Here is a 9,522-nt window from a genome sequence, read left to right as displayed (position 1 = left end):
AAAAAAATTGGCTAATCAGAAAGAGAGGGGGTCAAAGGGGATGCCTCTTTGAGGGGGTTCAACTCATTTTTCATTTTAGATATAAGGCAATAAATGATAAATTATTTGTGTGTGTCTATTAACTGTAAATTAATTTTTTTCCCCTAAACCTTGAGATTTGAAACTTAATTATAGATTGATTGGTAAAAAAACATGGAAAAAAAAAATGAGATTTTGTTTATTGCCTCCCTGGACAAAAATGATATTTTATTAATCCTTCCCTGCCATCAGCCTCTACCTCTTTTGCATCTGCCGCCATGCCAAGTCAGGAACAAAGCTATGAATTAGGCTGCTGTGTTCGGATCCAATAGATTTGGAGGGAGAAAAGTCTTTTTTGTATATATTGAGCCAAAAAAAAAAAAATCTCTAACTACTCAAATTGCCCAGTCATACGGTTTGATGAATCCTAATATTTTGAACAAAGTCCAAAGAGTGGATAAAATGAAGATGGCATGGTTGCCTAGGAAAATAATGATGACGACGTAGTTGATGACATTGCAACGTAATTGCGATAAGAGGAGAGAGACTACAAAATGTCACTTTCGTCTATATATTTTACTAGGGATTGAATTATTTCGAATTAGTCATTCAATATGAGAGTGTTTGGATTTGATAGTCTTATTTTGGGATCAATTTAATGATTTGACTGTTCATTTTTTAAGACTTATTGAGTAGAATATTCACACAAAAATTTAAGATGAACAGCTAGTGATACATAAATGTTTGAATCACATTTATTTTTTTAAAAAAATGGACGACTATTTGTTGGCTTTTTGGCTTTCGAAGGTTATTTTGTAATTATGAGCGCGCCAGCATGGATCAATCAGTCCTTACAGAAAATTAATTGCCAACCAATTATCAGACGATTGTGTTTTAGTTCTTTCAGCCTCAATGAAGAGGATTTTTACTGGTGGCTTGATTCAGGAGAATTAAGCAAATAACAATTAAATGAAGAACAATTGAAACATTTCATTAAAATGAAAAAACTTACAATAATCTAAACTCAGCCTCGTAGAGGTTTACAGCAACAATCTACTTGAAATTACTCCTATGAACGAAGTGCAGTGCAGGAATTTCAAAGTACAGAAATGTAAAGAACAGGAAATGTAAAACTGGAAAGGAAATAAAGTAGAATAAGACTGGTTTTTTGGATCTGAGTCTGGGGGCTTTTTCTGGGGCCTTCTCTGCTATTTATACTTCTCAAGGATGACCACCGAACTGCATTTCTAACCGTCAAACTGCTCCTCCATGATCGCTGATCATGCTGCCTTATAATTAGCTCTACTATGCCATAACTTGCAGTTAGGCTTCCCTCTTAATTTTGAATTTGAATGTGAGTAACCGTTGAAGCCACATCACTTTGTATCTTCTTTGTTGATCCAATGCTACTTAGATCTCGTAATAACCAATACTAACTGTCACGTGTACGATTATGATTGAAGACTTGAATAGTCTTCCTGTATTACCCCTATTCTGCCACGCGTCGAATTGTAATTGGCTTATACAAAATATGTAGCCAACATTACCCCCCGCACTAATATACCCAATACTTGGTGATATTAGTGGATCAAGGTCTTTTATCTACGTCTTAGAACGTGCATGGGCTTTGCATTCTTCCAAAAATGCAACTGTCATTCATCATACTCTCCTTCAATCTTTTGAACACCCCCACCACCTTAGTATTCGAACAGACTGATACATTTTTTATGGCCGAATCAATTTTCTCCTCCATTGATAGAGCATACGAAGAGTCATCTGATGATGCTGTTCCTCCTCGAAAGAACCTCCATGCATTAATTAGCCACCTTTACCCACCTTTCTATATTCAAGTCATGGAAGCCTTTGCAAACTATTAACCCTTGGACTACGAACACATTGCCCTTAATCCTTTGATTCAGAAAGTTACAAACATGGACATGAGAAGTTCTTCTTCTGATTTATCCTTGGACTACGAACAAACTGCCCTCAATTCTTTGATTTAGAAAGTTGTAAATATGGACATGGGAAGTTCTTCTTCACAATCCTCTGTATGGGATGAGGTTGTGGTTTCTTCTTCCTTTGGGCTTCTGACTGGGCAAGCTGGTCGGAACCTGAGGCCTGTGATTTAAGAGAGCGAATTAACCATCACTTTGTCGAGTTCACTGACCCTTTAGAGTTCCCTTCCCATGCGCGAAGCTCGGTGGTTTATCCTTACGTGCCTATCGACCGACGACACAGTTTGGAGGACAATCTGCTTGTAGCATGGTACACATCCACCACGCTTACGAAGATAGTGCGCGCTACCCAACGCCTAGAAGAGGCACAAGGGTACAATCCATCGTTCTTAGCCCAGAAGGCGAAGCTTTGCTCTTCTAATTGGCTCGATTATATTAATGCCCTTGTTCCTTCTCCTGAAGTGGAAGCTTCCATATCTCCTCCTCTGCCAAATCCTTGCTGGACAGAGAGACTGAGGCTTGCTTTCTCTGCGGATAAGGTCTTTCCTCCTTACAAGCCTCTACCTTCCCCTACTCTAGCTGAGCGGAAGCAAGCCTAACTTCTGCTTGCGGCCTTCTCTCACTTGCCTTTCAATGCTCTTGAGGACGACATCCCTCTTATGAACCTTCGATGGGCTTGTGACATTTTGACTCGGGATCACGTCCTCAACCCCCTCACCCAAACAGAGCTTCACATGTTTTTGGACCAACTCCCATTGCTTCTTCACTGGCATCAAACTTCTGTGGCCACCACTCAATCTTTGGACCAACTCTTATCCCTTCAAGTTCATGCCTAATACGAAGCGGAGAACCTCATTGAAGAATTTGATAACTTCAAGAATAAAGACTCTTCGTACTGGGATGGCTTGGATATGGACGAGTTGGAACAAGGATTGAGAGAAACAACGTTCAAAATAAAGGCTGAAGAACTCTTCTATGAGGTGAGAGCACATCAACTTCAACAGCCAATCATAGAAGAAATAGAAGATAGAATAAAGAAAGAACAGAAATTCATTGATCATAGTTGGACCAAATTTCATGATCTTGTTATTTATTCTATTCCTTATTTTTATAAACTTGAATTTGTACCCAAAGAGGGCCATTCGATGTAATTGCTATTGCATTAATACAACTAAGACTTTTCTCTTTATTTGGCATTGTTTGATCTTGTCCCCGTTTGTTTTTAAAAGCAAATTTAGGGTTCGAACTGAATAATCTTATCCTTCGAATCCAGATTCAATTGTTTTAAATGAAACACTAAAAAAAAACCAACATGAACTTTCCAATTTATGGATTACAGTTGACAGTTTTTGTTGATTTTCATTTAGAATCAGTGCTTCGAATTTAACAATCTTGCCCCTTAAAGCTTGTTTTAATCATAACCAAAATATGGTCATGGTTAGTATGATCAATCAGTTTTAAATTGACCATTTTTGCTTCGAACAACAATCCATACTTTCAAAAATACGGAAACCCTTTTGAGGGCAGCACTGTTTTAGTCCAAAAAGACAGTCCTTTATATATATATAAATCAATTATTGGTTTTGATGTTTCGAACATCAATTCCCACCCTCAAAGGGTATTAAATTTTGCTTCGAAGGACATTACTCTCATTGAGAAATCTAAAATAGGTCTTTAATCCCTTTCAAGTAAACAAATATTTGTGCATTCATACATCCTTAGGAATGGAATGTGCTTCGAAGCCGGCTTCTCCATTTCGAAGCCATTGTTATTTGACTTTTGGCGCCAAAATCTGGTTTCGAAGCCAAATATTTTATTTCGAAGTTGGCATCAACATCTGGGATGTGTTTTTTCCTCCAAAAGTATCAATATTGAAGGAAACTTTTCGTATCTGTACCTTTAGTACTTTACGAATTACACGATATATTTCTCAGACACAAAGGTTTTTGAAACCCTTTTATTTCGTGTTTTGAAATCACTCGCTCGTTTAACACACAAACCCTTTATCTCTCTGACCTTCCACTTCTCTCTACTCCCTTTCCTAACTTCGTCCTCTGAGAAAGCTTTCAATCAATGGCTTCTTCTTCATTGAAAGTACCAGTTGTAGAGCGCGCGAGCCCGTTTGTAACCCTGAAAAGGATCATTGAGGCAGAATGTGAAAAGTACAAGGCCGGTGAGAAATGCCATCAACGGACGCATCTTCATCCCTCGACGTCATGAGCAACAGGACTATGTGCTTGGGCCCATCTTCAAGGAGATTCTTACTAAGCTTCCAGCGTTATATCTACGTCTAGAAGACCATTGTCTCCTTTACGAAGGTGGTCTTGACTGGGGAACTTGGAGGATGAACCGTCCCCACCGATGTTGGCCCACAGTGAGACCAGAGTGGCAAGAATGGTATGATGGGGTTGTTCCTGATAGGGCTTTGGACCTTCAAGAGCTCTGCCTTCTCGATGCCCTCCAACTATCCAGGTTTACTATCTTAGAGGACCCTTTCTTAATTCTTGCTGCCCTTTGCTTCTGGAATTCTGCCTTTAATTTCTTCCAATTCAGATGTGGGATGATGGCCCCTACTATTCTTGATATTTTCCATCTGTTAGGATTGTCCCCCATTGGTACCCCCATTGGACCAGATTATCCTGACTTACTAATCCCTTTTTCCTTCCTCTTCCTTAACTCATCCTACAATGACTTTGTCAAGGCTGAGAATAGAAGGGAGGGCCTTGTAACTAATAGGGAATTCTTTTCTTTCATACTATATTGGCTTTGCAAATTCCTTTTCTGCACTTCTTCTCAAAGAATCATGCCTGAATTTGCCCCTCTTGCCAAAGCCCTTGTCCTACAGAAAAAGGTGGCCTTAGCTCCATACGTTCTAGGCCATGTATATAGAGCTTGTTTTCTTTTTTGTGAGAAACCTTGGATGCCAATCAAGGGGGTTCATTTTGGATACTTCAGCTCTGGCTTTTTGCTTATTTTGCTGAGCTACAATCTAAAGTGCCTTAAATTTTTTGAGTCAAACCCTCCTACTCATGGCATGAGGCTAGCCAATGTTTCACTTTATCCTTCTACCTTTGCTTTTTACTTTTCTTTCTTCCACCAGCTTCCAGTTTCCCTTCCTTCTTACAACTTTCGTCCCTTCGAACCCATTATTATTGGCCCATCTTGGTTGAAGAATTTTCTAAGTGATAGGTTCTGTGCTTCACCTCCTCACAGGGATATATGGGCTTCTATTCTGATCCCCAGAGAGTTACTCATTGGGACTATGAACCCCAGAGCCTACAAATGCATTGCTGAGCCTTATTGTCCTGCTCAATTTGCTAGACAATTTGGCTTCTCACAACGGGTTCCAATACCTCTCTGCAGTAACACCAACCTAAGTCTTACTAGCAGGGATTTAAAGGTTCGAAGGTCTAGACTAGAAGAGACAACTTCTAAGTTTATACAGGACTTGATTGATTTTGAATATATCCCTTTCATTTCTTAAGGTAACCTGTTGAAGAGGTACCAAAACTGGTGGGTGACCAATATGGAAGTATACTTGGCCATTGCTCCTCAAGACTTATTAATGGTGCTGGATGTGCCTCAATCTAAGCCTAAAGGAGCTGGAGTTGTCACTTCTTCCACTGCTCTCACCACTTCAGTTTCTGTGCCTGCTACTACACAATTTACTCCTGCTACTTCCACTCCTCCTAGAGTTACTCGGGCTGTCTCGAAGAAAGGTATATACCCTTGTTTCTTCTCCTTTTGCCTTTTTTTATAATGGTTTTTAGTCTTATCTTTAGTTCTTCTTTTGTGAAGGTGGTGCGGGTGCTTCACAAGGAGATTCTCCTCAGAAGACCCAAGCTTTAAATCTTCTCAGGAGCAAACAACAAAAGAAGAAAAGGAAACTTTTGCTTGATCCTGACAAGGAAGCACCTGAAGTTTAGGCAATAGAAGAAGAAGAAGTAGAGCAAGAGCAAGAGCAAGAGACACCCTTAGAAAGAAGAAAGAGAGTGGCTATCTCTTCTTCTGATTTGGTTTAAGATCCCACTCATGAGACAACTGCCAGAGTAGTAAACGAAGAACTCATTTCTGAGGAATCTAAATCCCAGATTGAAGAGAGAGAAATTGAGAAGGAGCAGGCAATACCAACACAGAGAAAAAAGAGAAGGAAGATGACTGTCTCCCCTTCTAATTTGGTCGAAGACCCTACTCATGAGGCAGCTGTGAAGGCAGTAGAGCAGGAACATTCTAAAGCCATAATTGTTTTTCAAAGAGCTGAAAAAAGAAGGCAACAACAACTGTTAAGAGATGAAGCTTCTGCTGCTGCTGCAATCCAAAGAGAAACTGCAAGGAGGCAGCATCTTGCTGAGCACTATTCTCTTCGCAGCCCTCCCAATGTTGCTACCACTTCTGAAACAAGTAACTTCTTTCAAGTCTCTATTCTTTTCCCTTGTCAATTCCTTGATATTGAGACTTGATATTTTTTTGTACTTCTTCTTTTGCAACAACAACTACTGAGCCTATTCTTCCAATAAGGACTCCTTCAGTTTCAGTTGAAGTGGAACAAACTCGAGATGTGGAGATCATTCAAATAATTCTGCTACTTCCAGGCCCTATGTTTTCTATACCCTTCCTAAGACCAAGTATTCCTGCTCCTTTTCCTTCTGGCTTAACCCCATATCTCCCTTATTTGTCTTTTGATTTTTCTTAATTTAGTTCTCTTTTTAGCTTTGCTTTTCCTTCCCCTCCTAAGGAAGCTCCAACTACTACTTCTTCTTTGATGGTAGCCGATTCTTCTATAGAGGGTATTAGTAGCTCTCCAATCCATGGTTCATCACCTTTACCTAGTTCCAGCCTCTCTTCCTTCGACTTGTTGGTAGCTAGAACTATAGAGACTGCTGAAGATGCCCCACCCATTTATCCTATTCCTATGCAGTCTTTCGTGCCCTCCACCAAAGCTCTTTCTGCACCTTTCATGTCCACGGACGAGGTGGACATCTTCGAAGCAAGACTAGCCAGTCTCTTTGACATGCCTTCCACCTCTCCAATGGTTAGTGATGAGACTGAGCCATTAGTTTTGGCTGATTCCCTACTAGAAATTTTTGAGAGCTCTTCCTTCAGTAGTAAGCCTTCTTCACCTCTGATGGACTTGGACCGCTATCTGGAGTTGTTGACATTCTTTTCAAGGATTCCTTTCGAGGCCTTAGAGAGACCTATAATGAGAAATGACTTCCTTCAATGCTGCAAAATTGTTGAGCAATCCGACATGAATGTCTCAAGTCATTATCTTAGGCAGCAGCCACTATTGACTTTTATATCAACATTTGCTATGCTGCCAAGGCTGCAGAGGAGAAATTGGTTAGAGACCAGAGCTTTGTTTCCAAAGTACATACTGAAGTATCAGAGCTAAAGGAACAACATTCCTCTGTCTCCTAGTTTCAAACTCAACTACTGGAGAAGAAAGCTCAACTTGAGGAGGAGCTATCTGCAGTCAATCAGGCCTTAGTCCGAACTGACACCAAGTTGCTGATTACCAATCAAGGACTGGCCGATCGAAAGCAAGAAATGAACACAGCCATCCAGTTGTTTTCATCATTTAAGAATAGAACATTTGTTGTAAAAGAACAACTGAGGCATTGTATTGATTTCTAGGCCAATTTATGGCAAAATGTATTTAACTCTCTATGAAAAGCAAATTCTTATTTATCATTTGACTATTCTTATATTCTTTTATTTAGCATTTATTCTATTCCTTGTGTATCCCAAATGGTTGGAAAATAAGGCTTCAAATATCTGCCATTAATCTTTTTGGGATGTACATACCCATTTAAATTTCTCAAATGGTGTGCTCCAAAAGGCAAGACTCTATGAACTTGATATGGTCCTTCCCAGTTAGGTGACCATTTACCAAACTTATGGCTCTTGATCCCTATTGAGAGTATTGTCTTTCATACCAAATCACCTTCATCAAAGCTAATGTGTTTGACTTTCTTATTATAGTTTTTGGCTGCTTTCTTCTTTTGGAAAATAATGCTATTTAATGCCAGAATTCTAGCTTCATCTATATTTTCTAACTCCAAGCACATACTCTGATGGTATTGCCCAAGATCTAACTGGTCTTGGCATCTTACCCTCAAAGACTTAACATTAATTTCCACAGGTAACACTGCATCATGCCCATATAATAAGGCATAAGAAGTGACTCTTGTGCTTGACCTTGGGGAAGTTCTATAAGCCCACAATACATCCAACAATAAATTATGCCAATCCCTAGGATTGTCTTCCACAACCTTTTGTATTCCTTTTTTCAAGGATTTATTAGATGATTTAGCTTTACCATTGGTTTGTGCATAATAGGGGGTTAATTAACAAGGCTAATTCCAAACTCTGCCACAAAAGACTTTACCATTTTTCCATCGAATACAGTCCCATTATCAACGGTTATAGTCTGTGGGATACCAAATCTATGGATTAAATCCTTAATGAATCCAATGACCTCAGTTTGGTCTACAACTTTGTATGACTTAGTTTCGATCCACTTAGTGAAGTAATCAGTGGCCACCAAAATGAAACAATGATGGTTCGAAGAAGGTGGATGTATTTTCCCTATCATATCTATGGCCCATCTTCTAAATGGCCAAGGCTTCACTACTGCATGTAAGTCAGTTATGGGCACATGCCTTATTGTGCCATGCTTTTGACATGCTTGGCAACCTCTTGCATATTCTATGTAGTCTTTAAGGATAGTTGGCCAATAGTAGGAATGCCTTCGAAGCAACCATCTCATCTTCACACTAGGCTGATGAGCACCACAGATGCCTTTATAAACTTCAGCCATAGCTGTCAATGCTTCTTTTGGGCCTAAACATTCCAGCAATAGACCATTTCCCCCCTTTTGTAGAGAGCATTACCATATATCATGTATTGTATAGATTGTAATTTAAATTTTCTACTGGCCTTTGAAGATGGGATAGCCAGATACTGCATTATTGGATGCCTCCAATCTTGTTCTTGTAAGTCATTATGATTGACTTGCAAGACCACATTCCTTTTATTTAAGGGTGGTATTAATTTCTGAAATGTTGTTTGGCTTATGTCCCTTTAAACATTATCCCTTCTCTTGAAATTCGAAACTTTCTGAGCCACATCATTAGCTCTATTATTCAAGAATCTTGAGACATGAGTTACATTTGCTATTTGAAATTGAGAAAGCAGATGTAATGCAACAATATAATATGGCAACATGCTTATACTTTGACATTTGAAAATCTCTTTCACTTGGTTAACCATCAATTGAGAATCTCCAAATATGTCAACTGCATGAACTTGTAATCCAATAAGAATTTCCAGTCCCACTATTAAGGCTTCATATTCAGCTTGATTATTAGAACAGGTAATTTCATTCACTCTGAAACCATGTGCGGTTTCTACTCCATGTGGTGACTTAATCACTATATCAATTCCAATTAGGCCATTGGCTTTTGATCCATCGAACCACATTTGCCATGGCTCAACACTAGTCATACCAAGTTTTATTATTTCTTGGCTTTCTGTTTGAGATGGATGG

The sequence above is a fragment of the Camellia sinensis genome, chromosome 1 (genome assembly GCF_055761805.1).
Source record: "Camellia sinensis isolate YWXY chromosome 1, ASM5576180v1, whole genome shotgun sequence".
NCBI classification, from domain to species: Eukaryota; Viridiplantae; Streptophyta; class Magnoliopsida; order Ericales; family Theaceae; genus Camellia; species Camellia sinensis.
The sequence above is the reverse complement of the archived record's forward strand: the minus strand, read 5'-3'. Positions refer to the sequence as shown.